The following is a 19,348-nucleotide window of genomic DNA, read 5'->3' on the forward strand; positions in this document are numbered from 1 at the left end:
GAGAGCATAGGGCACTTCCACTCATGGGCGTATAAATTGGGAAAACTAAAAATCAGCAAGACAGAAGCACCCCAAAGTTTAGGGCTGCTCTGTTGACAAGAACCTCCACTTCGTTACACCTTAAATATCCCAGGAAAGAGAAAAATGGATAAAGAAGTTGTGGTCCTTATGTACAATGGAATATCACTCAGCCATGAAATCAACGTCATAAGGCTAGTAGCAGCATGATGAGTGGATTTAGGTACGACGATTCTAAGTGCAATAAGTCACACAGAAAAAGACACTTATCATAAGATATCACTTATAGAGGGAATGTAAAAACCGCTACCCTTGAACTGAATTACAAAACAGAACAGAGTCACACGGTTAGAAAACACACTATGGCTGCCTAACGGGAAAGGTGAGGTGGGGTGATGCATAAAACAAGGGTTTCAAATTAGCTCAGATACCGTTCCATAAACCCAATACGTAATAGACAAGACCTACTCCTTGCTCAGGGAACTGGACTCAACACCCCCTATTCACCGCCCAAGAATATATCTGACTAGTAAGAATCTTAAAACCTATGTATTGATATCTCTCTGTAAGTGAGTCAAGTGGGTGTAAAGCTGCATAAACACAGCAGTGAAAAGCAGCTAAACCCCATTATAAAACTCAATTAATTTTAAAAACCCGTGAAACAAAGACAGTGAAAGGGAGAGAAATTCTTACAAAATTCGTTCAGGCGCTGTGATGCCACCTGGATTGACCATATCTAGACCCGCAGCTGATTGAGACATAAGGGTGGACACTCTTGGGGCTGAGGGGTTTGGTGAGGTTCGGTGAGCAAACGCAGACGCTTTAAAGTAATACTGCGTGGTACCCATCGCATGGGTCCCAAATCTCCAGGTTCAAGGGCATCTTCCTACATCGAAAACATGCATGAGAAACCCAGAAGACGGTCCACCGAGTGATCGGGAAAGGTTTCTAAAACGCACCTCATTTCTCATCTCCTTGTGCTCGGGTTCGCCATTCCAGCCGCTTTACTAGCAATCTCCCTCCTTGGAGAATCAGCACCTTTAACCTCCTGTTCCATACAGGTGGCAATTTGAACTGAGGATGAACGGGAAGACGGGGAACCAATGAGAGACTAGCTCTAGGTTTTGGGACAGGCACAGGTCACTCTATTTTCCCATCAGGAAGAAGAATTAACCACGGGCTCAGTCTGCCGCCCGGAAGCAGAATAGGGCCTAAAGCAATCCTGCGTTTTTGCGGCCAGCTCCCAAGAGAGCGAGTTGAAAAATGGAGCTCAGGGGCACTGCAATTCACAAACCTGCAGACTTATAAATGATAACTCTCGTCTACAAATATATTGAGGGAAGGCAACAAAGAGGATTTGAAAGCAAGGCAGAATTGCAGGAAACAGATTTCAGGAGGCAGATTCGAATCGCCTTTAAAGCACAGGAAAAGCGGCAAAACCTCGACAATGATGCCCTTGGCCAAAAAGGGCGTATGCGTTTTTTCCTGAATATATTCAGGAAAAAACGCATACGCCCTTTTTGGCCAACCAAGCAACCTGGAAAGGCAAATCAGGGCTACAAAGAAGTCTCGCTTCCCATCGGTCAAAAGGGCCATGCTGAATAAAGTGTCAAAACCAGAAATGCAGGACAGGCCACGGAGAAACGGGAGCCTTGCTACGCTGATGGGCGGGATGGAAATTGCCAACAGCCACTCTGGAGAAGTGTACGGTGTGTCCTGAAACATTTACAAAACTCAGCTTAGAGAGCATAGGGCACCTCCACTCATGGGCGTATAAATTGGGAAAACTAAAAATCAGCAAGACAGAAGCACCCCAAAGTTTAGGGCTGCTCTGTTGACAAGAACCTCCACTTCGTTACACCTTAAATATCCCAGGAAAGAGAAAAATGGATAAAGAAGTTGTGGTCCTTATGTACAATGGAATATCACTCAGCCATGAAATCAACGTCATAAGGCTAGTAGCAGCATGATGAGTGGATTTAGGTACGACGATTCTAAGTGCAATAAGTCACACAGAAAAAGACACTTATCATAAGATATCACTTATAGAGGGAATGTAAAAACCGCTACCCTTGAACTGAATTACAAAACAGAACAGAGTCACACGGTTAGAAAACACACTATGGCTGCCTAACGGGAAAGGTGAGGTGGGGTGATGCATAAAACAAGGGTTTCAAATTAGCTCAGATACCGTTCCATAAACCCAATACGTAATAGACAAGACCTACTCCTTGCTCAGGGAACTGGACTCAACACCCCCTATTCACCGCCCAAGAATATATCTGACTAGTAAGAATCTTAAAACCTATGTATTGATATCTCTCTGTAAGTGAGTCAAGTGGGTGTAAAGCTGCATAAACACAGCAGTGAAAAGCAGCTAAACCCCATTATAAAACTCAATTAATTTTAAAAACCCGTGAAACAAAGACAGTGAAAGGGAGAGAAATTCTTACAAAATTCGTTCAGGCGCTGTGATGCCACCTGGATTGACCATATCTAGACCCGCAGCTGATTGAGACATAAGGGTGGACACTCTTGGGGCTGAGGGGTTTGGTGAGGTTCGGTGAGCAAACGCAGACGCTTTAAAGTAATACTGCGTGGTACCCATCGCATGGGTCCCAAATCTCCAGGTTCAAGGGCATCTTCCTACATCGAAAACATGCATGAGAAACCCAGAAGACGGTCCACCGAGTGATCGGGAAAGGTTTCTAAAACGCACCTCATTTCTCATCTCCTTGTGCTCGGGTTCGCCATTCCAGCCGCTTTACTAGCAATCTCCCTCCTTGGAGAATCAGCACCTTTAACCTCCTGTTCCATACAGGTGGCAATTTGAACTGAGGATGAACGGGAAGACGGGGAACCAATGAGAGACTAGCTCTAGGTGTTGGGACAGGCACAGGTCACTCTATTTTCCCATCAGGAAGAAGAATTAACCACGGGCTCAGTCTGCCGCCCGGAAGCAGAATAGGGCCTAAAGCAATCCTGCGCTTTTGCGGCCAGCTCCCAAGAGAGCGAGTTGAAAAATGGAGCTCAGGGGCACTGCAATTCACAAACCTGCAGACTTATAAATGATAACTCTCGTCTACAAATATATTGAGGGAAGGCAACAAAGAGGATTTGAAAGCAAGGCAGAATTGCAGGAAACAGATTTCAGGAGGCAGATTCGAATCGCCTTTAAAGCACAGGAAAAGCGGCAAAACCTCGACAATGATGCCCTTGGCCAAAAAGGGCGTATGCGTTTTTTCCTGAATATAATCAGGAAAAAACGCATACGCCCTTTTTGGCCAACCAAGCAACCTGGAAAGGCAAATCAGCGCTACAAAGAAGTCTCGCTTCCCATCGGTCAAAAGGGCCATGCTGAGTAAAGTGTCAAAACCAGAAATGCAGGACAGGCCACGGAGAAACGGGAGCCTTGCTACGCTGATGGGCGGGATGTAAATTGCCAACAGCCACTCTGGAGAAGTGTACGGTGTGTCCTGAAACATTTACAAAACTCAGCTTAGAGAGCATAGGGCACTTCCACTCATGGGCGTATAAATTGGGAAAACTAAAAATCAGCAAGACAGAAGCACCCCAAAGTTTAGGGCTGCTCTGTTGACAAGAACCTCCACTTCGTTACACCTTAAATATCCCAGGAAAGAGAAAAATGGATAAAGAAGTTGTGGTCCTTATGTACAATGGAATATCACTCAGCCATGAAATCAACGTCATAAGGCTAGTAGCAGCATGATGAGTGGATTTAGGTACGACGATTCTAAGTGCAATAAGTCACACAGAAAAAGACACTTATCATAAGATATCACTTATAGAGGGAATGTAAAAACCGCTACCCTTGAACTGAATTACAAAACAGAACAGAGTCACACGGTTAGAAAACACACTATGGCTGCCTAACGGGAAAGGTGAGGTGGGGTGATGCATAAAACAAGGGTTTCAAATTAGCTCAGATACCGTTCCATAAACCCAATACGTAATAGACAAGACCTACTCCTTGCTCAGGAAACTGGACTCAACACCCCCTATTCACCGCCCAAGAATATATCTGACTAGTAAGAATCTTAAAACCTATGTATTGATATCTCTCTGTAAGTGAGTCAAGTGGGTGTAAAGCTGCATAAACACAGCAGTGAAAAGCAGCTAAACCCCATTATAAAACTCAATTAATTTTAAAAACCCGTGAAACAAAGACAGTGAAAGGGAGAGAAATTCTTACAAAATTCGTTCAGGCGCTGTGATGCCACCTGGATTGACCATATCTAGACCCGCAGCTGATTGAGACATAAGGGTGGACACTCTTGGGGCTGAGGGGTTTGGTGAGGTTCGGTGAGCAAACGCAGACGCTTTAAAGTAATACTGCGTGGTACCCATCGCATGGGTCCCAAATCTCCAGGTTCAAGGGCATCTTCCTACATCGAAAACATGCATGAGAAACCCAGAAGACGGTCCACCGAGTGATCGGGAAAGGTTTCTAAAACGCACCTCATTTCTCATCTCCTTGTGCTCGGGTTCGCCATTCCAGCCGCTTTACTAGCAATCTCCCTCCTTGGAGAATCAGCACCTTTAACCTCCTGTTCCATACAGGTGGCAATTTGAACTGAGGATGAACGGGAAGACGGGGAACCAATGAGAGACTAGCTCTAGGTTTTGGGACAGGCACAGGTCACTCTATTTTCCCATCAGGAAGAAGAATTAACCACGGGCTCAGTCTGCCGCCCGGAAGCAGAATAGGGCCTAAAGCAATCCTGCGCTTTTGCGGCCAGCTCCCAAGAGAGCGAGTTGAAAAATGGAGCTCAGGGGCACTGCAATTCACAAACCTGCAGACTTATAAATGATAACTCTCGTCTACAAATATATTGAGGGAAGGCAACAAAGAGGATTTGAAAGCAAGGCAGAATTGCAGGAAACAGATTTCAGGAGGCAGATTCGAATCGCCTTTAAAGCACAGGAAAAGCGGCAAAACCTCGACAATGATGCCCTTGGCCAAAAAGGGCGTATGCGTTTTTTCCTGAATATATTCAGGAAAAAACGCATACGCCCTTTTTGGCCAACCAAGCAACCTGGAAAGGCAAATCAGGGCTACAAAGAAGTCTCGCTTCCCATCGGTCAAAAGGGCCATGCTGAATAAAGTGTCAAAACCAGAAATGCAGGACAGGCCACGGAGAAACGGGAGCCTTGCTACGCTGATGGGCGGGATGGAAATTGCCAACAGCCACTCTGGAGAAGTGTACGGTGTGTCCTGAAACATTTACAAAACTCAGCTTAGAGAGCATAGGGCACCTCCACTCATGGGCGTATAAATTGGGAAAACTAAAAATCAGCAAGACAGAAGCACCCCAAAGTTTAGGGCTGCTCTGTTGACAAGAACCTCCACTTCGTTACACCTTAAATATCCCAGGAAAGAGAAAAATGGATAAAGAAGTTGTGGTCCTTATGTACAATGGAATATCACTCAGCCATGAAATCAACGTCATAAGGCTAGTAGCAGCATGATGAGTGGATTTAGGTACGACGATTCTAAGTGCAATAAGTCACACAGAAAAAGACACTTATCATAAGATATCACTTATAGAGGGAATGTAAAAACCGCTACCCTTGAACTGAATTACAAAACAGAACAGAGTCACACGGTTAGAAAACACACTATGGCTGCCTAACGGGAAAGGTGAGGTGGGGTGATGCATAAAACAAGGGTTTCAAATTAGCTCAGATACCGTTCCATAAACCCAATACGTAATAGACAAGACCTACTCCTTGCTCAGGAAACTGGACTCAACACCCCCTATTCACCGCCCAAGAATATATCTGACTAGTAAGAATCTTAAAACCTATGTATTGATATCTCTCTGTAAGTGAGTCAAGTGGGTGTAAAGCTGCATAAACACAGCAGTGAAAAGCAGCTAAACCCCATTATAAAACTCAATTAATTTTAAAAACCCGTGAAACAAAGACAGTGAAAGGGAGAGAAATTCTTACAAAATTCGTTCAGGCGCTGTGATGCCACCTGGATTGACCATATCTAGACCCGCAGCTGATTGAGACATAAGGGTGGACACTCTTGGGGCTGAGGGGTTTGGTGAGGTTCGGTGAGCAAACGCAGACGCTTTAAAGTAATACTGCGTGGTACCCATCGCATGGGTCCCAAATCTCCAGGTTCAAGGGCATCTTCCTACATCGAAAACATGCATGAGAAACCCAGAAGACGGTCCACCGAGTGATCGGGAAAGGTTTCTAAAACGCACCTCATTTCTCATCTCCTTGTGCTCGGGTTCGCCATTCCAGCCGCTTTACTAGCAATCTCCCTCCTTGGAGAATCAGCACCTTTAACCTCCTGTTCCATACAGGTGGCAATTTGAACTGAGGATGAACGGGAAGACGGGGAACCAATGAGAGACTAGCTCTAGGTTTTGGGACAGGCACAGGTCACTCTATTTTCCCATCAGGAAGAAGAATTAACCACGGGCTCAGTCTGCCGCCCGGAAGCAGAATAGGGCCTAAAGCAATCCTGCGCTTTTGCGGCCAGCTCCCAAGAGAGCGAGTTGAAAAATGGAGCTCAGGGGCACTGCAATTCACAAACCTGCAGACTTATAAATGATAACTCTCGTCTACAAATATATTGAGGGAAGGCAACAAAGAGGATTTGAAAGCAAGGCAGAATTGCAGGAAACAGATTTCAGGAGGCAGATTCGAATCGCCTTTAAAGCACAGGAAAAGCGGCAAAACCTCGACAATGATGCCCTTGGCCAAAAAGGGCGTATGCGTTTTTTCCTGAATATATTCAGGAAAAAACGCATACGCCCTTTTTGGCCAACCAAGCAACCTGGAAAGGCAAATCAGGGCTACAAAAAGTCTCGCTTCCCATCGGTCAAAAGGGCCATGCTGAATAAAGTGTCAAAACCAGAAATGCAGGACAGGCCACGGAGAAACGGGAGCCTTGCTACGCTGATGGGCGGGATGGAAATTGCCAACAGCCACTCTGGAGAAGTGTACGGTGTGTCCTGAAACATTTACAAAACTCAGCTTAGAGAGCATAGGGCACCTCCACTCATGGGCGTATAAATTGGGAAAACTAAAAATCAGCAAGACAGAAGCACCCCAAAGTTTAGGGCTGCTCTGTTGACAAGAACCTCCACTTCGTTACACCTTAAATATCCCAGGAAAGAGAAAAATGGATAAAGAAGTTGTGGTCCTTATGTACAATGGAATATCACTCAGCCATGAAATCAACGTCATAAGGCTAGTAGCAGCATGATGAGTGGATTTAGGTACGACGATTCTAAGTGCAATAAGTCACACAGAAAAAGACACTTATCATAAGATATCACTTATAGAGGGAATGTAAAAACCGCTACCCTTGAACTGAATTACAAAACAGAACAGAGTCACACGGTTAGAAAACACACTATGGCTGCCTAACGGGAAAGGTGAGGTGGGGTGATGCATAAAACAAGGGTTTCAAATTAGCTCAGATACCGTTCCATAAACCCAATACGTAATAGACAAGACCTACTCCTTGCTCAGGAAACTGGACTCAACACCCCCTATTCACCGCCCAAGAATATATCTGACTAGTAAGAATCTTAAAACCTATGTATTGATATCTCTCTGTAAGTGAGTCAAGTGGGTGTAAAGCTGCATAAACACAGCAGTGAAAAGCAGCTAAACCCCATTATAAAACTCAATTAATTTTAAAAACCCGTGAAACAAAGACAGTGAAAGGGAGAGAAATTCTTACAAAATTCGTTCAGGCGCTGTGATGCCACCTGGATTGACCATATCTAGACCCGCAGCTGATTGAGACATAAGGGTGGACACTCTTGGGGCTGAGGGGTTTGGTGAGGTTCGGTGAGCAAACGCAGACGCTTTAAAGTAATACTGCGTGGTACCCATCGCATGGGTCCCAAATCTCCAGGTTCAAGGGCATCTTCCTACATCGAAAACATGCATGAGAAACCCAGAAGACGGTCCACCGAGTGATCGGGAAAGGTTTCTAAAACGCACCTCATTTCTCATCTCCTTGTGCTCGGGTTCGCCATTCCAGCCGCTTTACTAGCAATCTCCCTCCTTGGAGAATCAGCACCTTTAACCTCCTGTTCCATACAGGTGGCAATTTGAACTGAGGATGAACGGGAAGACGGGGAACCAATGAGAGACTAGCTCTAGGTGTTGGGACAGGCACAGGTCACTCTATTTTCCCATCAGGAAGAAGAATTAACCACGGGCTCAGTCTGCCGCCCGGAAGCAGAATAGGGCCTAAAGCAATCCTGCGCTTTTGCGGCCAGCTCCCAAGAGAGCGAGTTGAAAAATGGAGCTCAAGGGCTCTGCAATTCACAAACCTGCAGACTTATAAATGATAACTCTCGTCTACAAATATATTGAGGGAAGGCAACAAAGAGGATTTGAAAGCAAGGCAGAATTGCAGGAAACAGATTTCAGGAGGCAGATTCGAATCGCCTTTAAAGCACAGGAAAAGCGGCAAAACCTCGACAATGATGCCCTTGGCCAAAAAGGGCGTATGCGTTTTTTCCTGAATATATTCAGGAAAAAACGCATACGCCCTTTTTGGCCAACCAAGCAACCTGGAAAGGCAAATCAGGGCTACAAAGAAGTCTCGCTTCCCATCGGTCAAAAGGGCCATGCTGAATAAAGTGTCAAAACCAGAAATGCAGGACAGGCCACGGAGAAACGGGAGCCTTGCTACGCTGATGGGCGGGATGGAAATTGCCAACAGCCACTCTGGAGAAGTGTACGGTGTGTCCTGAAACATTTACAAAACTCAGCTTAGAGAGCATAGGGCACCTCCACTCATGGGCGTATAAATTGGGAAAACTAAAAATCAGCAAGACAGAAGCACCCCAAAGTTTAGGGCTGCTCTGTTGACAAGAACCTCCACTTCGTTACACCTTAAATATCCCAGGAAAGAGAAAAATGGATAAAGAAGTTGTGGTCCTTATGTACAATGGAATATCACTCAGCCATGAAATCAACGTCATAAGGCTAGTAGCAGCATGATGAGTGGATTTAGGTACGACGATTCTAAGTGCAATAAGTCACACAGAAAAAGACACTTATCATAAGATATCACTTATAGAGGGAATGTAAAAACCGCTACCCTTGAACTGAATTACAAAACAGAACAGAGTCACACGGTTAGAAAACACACTATGGCTGCCTAACGGGAAAGGTGAGGTGGGGTGATGCATAAAACAAGGGTTTCAAATTAGCTCAGATACCGTTCCATAAACCCAATACGTAATAGACAAGACCTACTCCTTGCTCAGGGAACTGGACTCAACACCCCCTATTCACCGCCCAAGAATATATCTGACTAGTAAGAATCTTAAAACCTATGTATTGATATCTCTCTGTAAGTGAGTCAAGTGGGTGTAAAGCTGCATAAACACAGCAGTGAAAAGCAGCTAAACCCCATTATAAAACTCAATTAATTTTAAAAACCCGTGAAACAAAGACAGTGAAAGGGAGAGAAATTCTTACAAAATTCGTTCAGGCGCTGTGATGCCACCTGGATTGACCATATCTAGACCCGCAGCTGATTGAGACATAAGGGTGGACACTCTTGGGGCTGAGGGGTTTGGTGAGGTTCGGTGAGCAAACGCAGACGCTTTAAAGTAATACTGCGTGGTACCCATCGCATGGGTCCCAAATCTCCAGGTTCAAGGGCATCTTCCTACATCGAAAACATGCATGAGAAACCCAGAAGACGGTCCACCGAGTGATCGGGAAAGGTTTCTAAAACGCACCTCATTTCTCATCTCCTTGTGCTCGGGTTCGCCATTCCAGCCGCTTTACTAGCAATCTCCCTCCTTGGAGAATCAGCACCTTTAACCTCCTGTTCCATACAGGTGGCAATTTGAACTGAGGATGAACGGGAAGACGGGGAACCAATGAGAGACTAGCTCTAGGTGTTGGGACAGGCACAGGTCACTCTATTTTCCCATCAGGAAGAAGAATTAACCACGGGCTCAGTCTGCCGCCCGGAAGCAGAATAGGGCCTAAAGCAATCCTGCGCTTTTGCGGCCAGCTCCCAAGAGAGCGAGTTGAAAAATGGAGCTCAGGGGCACTGCAATTCACAAACCTGCAGACTTATAAATGATAACTCTCGTCTACAAATATATTGAGGGAAGGCAACAAAGAGGATTTGAAAGCAAGGCAGAATTGCAGGAAACAGATTTCAGGAGGCAGATTCGAATCGCCTTTAAAGCACAGGAAAAGCGGCAAAACCTCGACAATGATGCCCTTGGCCAAAAAGGGCGTATGCGTTTTTTCCTGAATATAATCAGGAAAAAACGCATACGCCCTTTTTGGCCAACCAAGCAACCTGGAAAGGCAAATCAGCGCTACAAAGAAGTCTCGCTTCCCATCGGTCAAAAGGGCCATGCTGAGTAAAGTGTCAAAACCAGAAATGCAGGACAGGCCACGGAGAAACGGGAGCCTTGCTACGCTGATGGGCGGGATGGAAATTGCCAACAGCCACTCTGGAGAAGTGTACGGTGTGTCCTGAAACATTTACAAAACTCAGCTTAGAGAGCATAGGGCACTTCCACTCATGGGCGTATAAATTGGGAAAACTAAAAATCAGCAAGACAGAAGCACCCCAAAGTTTAGGGCTGCTCTGTTGACAAGAACCTCCACTTCGTTACACCTTAAATATCCCAGGAAAGAGAAAAATGGATAAAGAAGTTGTGGTCCTTATGTACAATGGAATATCACTCAGCCATGAAATCAACGTCATAAGGCTAGTAGCAGCATGATGAGTGGATTTAGGTACGACGATTCTAAGTGCAATAAGTCACACAGAAAAAGACACTTATCATAAGATATCACTTATAGAGGGAATGTAAAAACCGCTACCCTTGAACTGAATTACAAAACAGAACAGAGTCACACGGTTAGAAAACACACTATGGCTGCCTAACGGGAAAGTGAGGTGGGGTGATGCATAAAACAAGGGTTTCAAATTAGCTCAGATACCGTTCCATAAACCCAATACGTAATAGACAAGACCTACTCCTTGCTCAGGAAACTGGACTCAACACCCCCTATTCACCGCCCAAGAATATATCTGACTAGTAAGAATCTTAAAACCTATGTATTGATATCTCTCTGTAAGTGAGTCAAGTGGGTGTAAAGCTGCATAAACACAGCAGTGAAAAGCAGCTAAACCCCATTATAAAACTCAATTAATTTTAAAAACCCGTGAAACAAAGACAGTGAAAGGGAGAGAAATTCTTACAAAATTCGTTCAGGCGCTGTGATGCCACCTGGATTGACCATATCTAGACCCGCAGCTGATTGAGACATAAGGGTGGACACTCTTGGGGCTGAGGGGTTTGGTGAGGTTCGGTGAGCAAACGCAGACGCTTTAAAGTAATACTGCGTGGTACCCATCGCATGGGTCCCAAATCTCCAGGTTCAAGGGCATCTTCCTACATCGAAAACATGCATGAGAAACCCAGAAGACGGTCCACCGAGTGATCGGGAAAGGTTTCTAAAACGCACCTCATTTCTCATCTCCTTGTGCTCGGGTTCGCCATTCCAGCCGCTTTACTAGCAATCTCCCTCCTTGGAGAATCAGCACCTTTAACCTCCTGTTCCATACAGGTGGCAATTTGAACTGAGGATGAACGGGAAGACGGGGAACCAATGAGAGACTAGCTCTAGGTTTTGGGACAGGCACAGGTCACTCTATTTTCCCATCAGGAAGAAGAATTAACCACGGGCTCAGTCTGCCGCCCGGAAGCAGAATAGGGCCTAAAGCAATCCTGCGCTTTTGCGGCCAGCTCCCAAGAGAGCGAGTTGAAAAATGGAGCTCAGGGGCACTGCAATTCACAAACCTGCAGACTTATAAATGATAACTCTCGTCTACAAATATATTGAGGGAAGGCAACAAAGAGGATTTGAAAGCAAGGCAGAATTGCAGGAAACAGATTTCAGGAGGCAGATTCGAATCGCCTTTAAAGCACAGGAAAAGCGGCAAAACCTCGACAATGATGCCCTTGGCCAAAAAGGGCGTATGCGTTTTTTCCTGAATATATTCAGGAAAAAACGCATACGCCCTTTTTGGCCAACCAAGCAACCTGGAAAGGCAAATCAGGGCTACAAAGAAGTCTCGCTTCCCATCGGTCAAAAGGGCCATGCTGAATAAAGTGTCAAAACCAGAAATGCAGGACAGGCCACGGAGAAACGGGAGCCTTGCTACGCTGATGGGCGGGATGGAAATTGCCAACAGCCACTCTGGAGAAGTGTACGGTGTGTCCTGAAACATTTACAAAACTCAGCTTAGAGAGCATAGGGCACCTCCACTCATGGGCGTATAAATTGGGAAAACTAAAAATCAGCAAGACAGAAGCACCCCAAAGTTTAGGGCTGCTCTGTTGACAAGAACCTCCACTTCGTTACACCTTAAATATCCCAGGAAAGAGAAAAATGGATAAAGAAGTTGTGGTCCTTATGTACAATGGAATATCACTCAGCCATGAAATCAACGTCATAAGGCTAGTAGCAGCATGATGAGTGGATTTAGGTACGACGATTCTAAGTGCAATAAGTCACACAGAAAAAGACACTTATCATAAGATATCACTTATAGAGGGAATGTAAAAACCGCTACCCTTGAACTGAATTACAAAACAGAACAGAGTCACACGGTTAGAAAACACACTATGGCTGCCTAACGGGAAAGGTGAGGTGGGGTGATGCATAAAACAAGGGTTTCAAATTAGCTCAGATACCGTTCCATAAACCCAATACGTAATAGACAAGACCTACTCCTTGCTCAGGAAACTGGACTCAACACCCCCTATTCACCGCCCAAGAATATATCTGACTAGTAAGAATCTTAAAACCTATGTATTGATATCTCTCTGTAAGTGAGTCAAGTGGGTGTAAAGCTGCATAAACACAGCAGTGAAAAGCAGCTAAACCCCATTATAAAACTCAATTAATTTTAAAAACCCGTGAAACAAAGACAGTGAAAGGGAGAGAAATTCTTACAAAATTCGTTCAGGCGCTGTGATGCCACCTGGATTGACCATATCTAGACCCGCAGCTGATTGAGACATAAGGGTGGACACTCTTGGGGCTGAGGGGTTTGGTGAGGTTCGGTGAGCAAACGCAGACGCTTTAAAGTAATACTGCGTGGTACCCATCGCATGGGTCCCAAATCTCCAGGTTCAAGGGCATCTTCCTACATCGAAAACATGCATGAGAAACCCAGAAGACGGTCCACCGAGTGATCGGGAAAGGTTTCTAAAACGCACCTCATTTCTCATCTCCTTGTGCTCGGGTTCGCCATTCCAGCCGCTTTACTAGCAATCTCCCTCCTTGGAGAATCAGCACCTTTAACCTCCTGTTCCATACAGGTGGCAATTTGAACTGAGGATGAACGGGAAGACGGGGAACCAATGAGAGACTAGCTCTAGGTTTTGGGACAGGCACAGGTCACTCTATTTTCCCATCAGGAAGAAGAATTAACCACGGGCTCAGTCTGCCGCCCGGAAGCAGAATAGGGCCTAAAGCAATCCTGCGCTTTTGCGGCCAGCTCCCAAGAGAGCGAGTTGAAAAATGGAGCTCAGGGGCACTGCAATTCACAAACCTGCAGACTTATAAATGATAACTCTCGTCTACAAATATATTGAGGGAAGGCAACAAAGAGGATTTGAAAGCAAGGCAGAATTGCAGGAAACAGATTTCAGGAGGCAGATTCGAATCGCCTTTAAAGCACAGGAAAAGCGGCAAAACCTCGACAATGATGCCCTTGGCCAAAAAGGGCGTATGCGTTTTTTCCTGAATATATTCAGGAAAAAACGCATACGCCCTTTTTGGCCAACCAAGCAACCTGGAAAGGCAAATCAGGGCTACAAAGAAGTCTCGCTTCCCATCGGTCAAAAGGGCCATGCTGAATAAAGTGTCAAAACCAGAAATGCAGGACAGGCCACGGAGAAACGGGAGCCTTGCTACGCTGATGGGCGGGATGGAAATTGCCAACAGCCACTCTGGAGAAGTGTACGGTGTGTCCTGAAACATTTACAAAACTCAGCTTAGAGAGCATAGGGCACTTCCACTCATGGGCGTATAAATTGGGAAAACTAAAAATCAGCAAGACAGAAGCACCCCAAAGTTTAGGGCTGCTCTGTTGACAAGAACCTCCACTTCGTTACACCTTAAATATCCCAGGAAAGAGAAAAATGGATAAAGAAGTTGTGGTCCTTATGTACAATGGAATATCACTCAGCCATGAAATCAACGTCATAAGGCTAGTAGCAGCATGATGAGTGGATTTAGGTACGACGATTCTAAGTGCAATAAGTCACACAGAAAAAGACACTTATCATAAGATATCACTTATAGAGGGAATGTAAAAACCGCTACCCTTGAACTGAATTACAAAACAGAACAGAGTCACACGGTTAGAAAACACACTATGGCTGCCTAACGGGAAAGGTGAGGTGGGGTGATGCATAAAACAAGGGTTTCAAATTAGCTCAGATACCGTTCCATAAACCCAATACATAATAGACAAGACCTACTCCTTGCTCAGGGAACTGGACTCAACACCCCCTATTCACCGCCCAAGAATATATCTGACTAGTAAGAATCTTAAAACCTATGTATTGATATCTCTCTGTAAGTGAGTCAAGTGGGTGTAAAGCTGCATAAACACAGCAGTGAAAAGCAGCTAAACCCCATTATAAAACTCAATTAATTTTAAAAACCCGTGAAACAAAGACAGTGAAAGGGAGAGAAATTCTTACAAAATTCGTTCAGGCGCTGTGATGCCACCTGGATTGACCATATCTAGACCCGCAGCTGATTGAGACATAAGGGTGGACACTCTTGGGGCTGAGGGGTTTGGTGAGGTTCGGTGAGCAAACGCAGACGCTTTAAAGTAATACTGCGTGGTACCCATCGCATGGGTCCCAAATCTCCAGGTTCAAGGGCATCTTCCTACATCGAAAACATGCATGAGAAACCCAGAAGACGGTCCACCGAGTGATCGGGAAAGGTTTCTAAAACGCACCTCATTTCTCATCTCCTTGTGCTCGGGTTCGCCATTCCAGCCGCTTTACTAGCAATCTCCCTCCTTGGAGAATCAGCACCTTTAACCTCCTGTTCCATACAGGTGGCGATTTGAACTGAGGATGAACGGGAAGACGGGGAACCAATGAGTGACTAGCTCTAGGTGTTGGGACAGGCACAGGTCACTCTATTTTCCCATCAGGAAGAAGAATTAACCACAGGCTCAGTCTGCCGCCCGGAAGCAGAATAGGGCCTAAAGCAATCCTGCGCTTTTGCGGCCAGCTCCCAAGAGAGCAAGTTGAAAAATGGAGCTCAGGGGCACTGCAATTCACAAACCTGCAGACTTATAAATGATAACACTCGTCTACAAATATATTGAGGGAAGGCAACAAAGAGGATTTGAAAGCAAGGCAGAATTGCAGGAAACAGATTTCAGGAGGCAGATTCGAATCGCCTTTAAAGCACAGGAAAAGCGGCATAACCTCGACAATGATACCCTTGGCCAAAAAGGGCGTATGCGTTTTTTCCTGAATATATTCAGGAAAAAACGCATACGCCCTTTTTGGCCAACCAAGCAACCTGGAAAGGCAAATCAGCGCTACAAAGAAGTCTCGCTTCCCATCGGTCAAAGGGCCATGCTGAATAAAGTGTCAAAACCAGAAATGCAGGACAGGCCACGGAGAAACGGGAGCCTTGCTACGCTGATGGGCGGGATGTAAATTGCCAACAGCCACTCTGGAGAAGTGTACGGTGTGTCCTGAAACATTTACAAAACTCAGCTTAGAGAGCATAGGGCACTTCCACTCATGGGCGTATAAATTGGGAAAACTAAAAATCAGCAAGACACAAGCACCCCAAAGTTTAGGGCTGCTCTGTTGACAAGGACCTCCACTTCGTTACACCTTAAATATCCCAGGAAAGAGAAAAATGGATAAAGAAGTTGTGGTCCTTATGTACAATGGAATATCACTCAGCCATGAAATCAACGTCATAAGGCTAGTAGCAGCATGATGAGTGGATTTAGGTACGACGATTCTAAGTCAAATAAGTCACACAGAAAAAGACACTTATCATAAGATATCACTTATAGAGGGAATGTAAAAACCGCTACCCTTGAACTGAATTACAAAACAGAACAGAGTCACACGGTTAGAAAACACACTATGGCTGCCTAACGGGAAAGGTGAGGTGGGGTGATGCATAAAACAAGGGTTTCAAATTAGCTCAGATACCGTTCCATAAACCCAATACGTAATTGACAAGACCTACTCCTTGCTCAGGGAACTGGACTCAACACCCCCTATTCACCGCCCAAGAATATATCTGACTAGTAAGAATCTTAAAACCTATGTATTGATATCTCTCTGTAAGTGAGTCAAGTGGGTGTAAAGCTGCATAAACACAGCAGTGAAAAGCAGCTAAACCCCATTATAAAACTCAATTAATTTTAAAAACCCGTGAAACAAAGACAGTGAAAGGGAGAGAAATTCTTACAAAATTCGTTCAGGCGCTGTGATGCCACCTGGATTGACCATATCTAAAACCGCAGCTGATTGAGACATAAGGGTGGACACTCTTGGGGCTGAGGGGTTTGGAGAGGTTCGGTGAGCAAACACAGACGCTTTAAAGTAATACTGCGTGGTACCCATCCCATGGGTCCCAAATCTCCAGGTTCAAGGGCATCTTCCTACATCGAAAACATGCATGAGAAACCCAGAAGACGGTCCACCGAGTGATCGGGAAAGGTTTCTAAAACGCACCTCATTTCTCATCTCCTTGTGCTCGGGTTCGCCATTCCAGCCGCTTTACTAGCAATCTGCCTCCTTGGAGAATCAGCACCTTTAACCTCCTGTTCCATACAGTTGGCAATTTGAACTGAGGATGAACGGGAAGACGGGGAACCAATGAGAGACTAGCTCTAGGTGTTGGGACAGGCACAGGTCACTCTATTTTCCCATCAGGATGAAGAATTAACCACAGGCTCAGTCTGCCGCCCGGAAGCAGAATAGGGCCTAAAGCAATCCTGCGCTTTTGCGGCCAGCTCCCAAGAGAGCGAGTTGAAAAATGGAGCTCAGGGGCACTGCAATTCACAAACCTGCAGACTTATAAATGATAACTCTCGTCTACAAATATATTGAGGGAAGGCAAAAAAGAGGATTTGAAAGCAAGGCAGAATTGCAGGAAACAGATTTCAGGAGGCAGATTCGAATCGCCTTTAAAGCACAGGAAAATCGGCAAAACCTCGACAATGATGCCCTTGGCCAAAAAGGGCGTATGCGTTTTTTCCTGAATATATTCAGGAAAAAACGCATACGCCCTTTTTGGCCAACCAAGCAACCTGGAAAGGCAAATCAGTGCTACACAGAAGTCTCGCTTCCCATCGGTCAAAAGGGCCATGCTGAATAAAGTGTCAAAACCAGAAATGCAGGACAGGCCACAGAGAAACGGGAGCCTTGCTACGCTGATGGGCGGGATGTAAATTGCCAACAGCCACTCTGGAGAAGTGTACGGTGTGTCCTGAAACATTTACAAAACTCAGCTTAGAGAGCATAGGGCACTTCCACTCATGGGCGTATAAATTGGGAAAACTAAAAATCAGCAAGACACAAGCACCCCAAAGTTTAGGGCTGCTCTGTTGACAAGAACCTCCACTTCGTTACACCTTAAATATCCCAGGAAAGAGAAAAATGGATAAAGAAGTTGTGGTCCTTACGTACAATGGAATATCACTCAGCCATGAAATCAACGTCATAAGGCTAGTAGCAGCATGATGAGTGGATTTAGGTACGACGATTCTAAGTCAAATAAGTCACACAGAAAAAGACACTTATCATAAGATATCACTTATAGAGGGAATGTAAAAACCGCTACCCTTGAACTGAATTACAAAACAGAAGAGAGTCACACGGTTAGAAAACACACTATGGCTGCCTAACGGGAAAGGTGAGGTGGGGTGATGCATAAAACAAGGGTTTCAAATTAGCTCAGATACCGTTCCATAAACCCAATACGTAATAGACAAGACCTACTCCTTGCTCAGGGAACTGGACTCAACACCCCCTATTCACCGCCCAAGAATATATCTGACTAGTAAGAATCTTAAAACCTATGTATTGATATCTCTCTGTAAGTGAGTCAAGTGGGTGTAAAGCTGCATAAACACAGCAGTGAAAAGCAGCTAAACCCCATTATAAAACTCAATTAATTTTAAAAACCCGTGAAACAAAGACAGTGAAAGGGAGAGAAATTCTTACAAAATTCGTTCAGGCGCTGTGATGCCACCTGGATTGACCATATCTAGACCCGCAGCTGATTGAGACATAAGGGTGGACACTCTTGGGGCTGAGGGGTTTGGTGAGGTTCGGTGAGCAAACGCAGACGCTTTAAAGTAATACTGCGTGGTACCCATTGCATGGGTCCCAAATCTCCAGGTTCAAGGGCATCTTCCTACATCGAAAACATGCATGAGAAACCCAGAAGACGGTCCACCGAGTGATCGGGAAAGGTTTCTAAAACGCACCTCATTTCTCATCTCCTTGTGCTCGGGTTCGCCATTCCAGCCGCTTTACTAGCAATCTCCCTCCTTGGAGAATCAGCACCTTTAACCTCCTGTTCCATACAGGTGGCAATTTGAACTGAGGATGAACGGGAAGACGGGGAACCAATGAGAGACTAGCTCTAGGTGTTGGGACAGGCACAGGTCACTCTATTTTCCCATCAGGAAGAAGAATTAACCACGGGCTCAGTCTGCCGCCCGGAAGCAGAATAGGGCCTAAAGCAATCCTGCGCTTTTGCGGCCAGCTCCCAAGAGAGCGAGTTGAAAAATGGAGCTCAGGGGCACTGCAATTCACAAACCTGCAGACTTATAAATGATAACTCTCGTCTACAAATATATTGAGGGAAGGCAACAAAGAGGATTTGAAAGCAAGGCAGAATTGCAGGAAACAGATTTCAGGAGGCAGATTCGAATCGCCTTTAAAGCACAGGAAAAGCGGCAAAACCTCGACAATGATGCCCTTGGCCAAAAAGGGCGTATGCGTTTTTTCCTGAATATATTCAGGAAAAAACGCATACGCCCTTTTTGGCCAACCAAGCAACCTGGAAAGGCAAATCAGGGCTACAAAGAAGTCTCGCTTCCCATCGGTCAAAAGGGCCATGCTGAATAAAGTGTCAAAACCAGAAATGCAGGACAGGCCACGGAGAAACGGGAGCCTTGCTACGCTGATGGGCGGGATGGAAATTGCCAACAGCCACTCTGGAGAAGTGTACGGTGTGTCCTGAAACATTTACAAAA

Source organism: Eschrichtius robustus, chromosome 7 (assembly GCF_028021215.1).
Source record: "Eschrichtius robustus isolate mEscRob2 chromosome 7, mEscRob2.pri, whole genome shotgun sequence".
NCBI lineage: Eukaryota > Metazoa > Chordata > Mammalia > Artiodactyla > Eschrichtiidae > Eschrichtius > Eschrichtius robustus.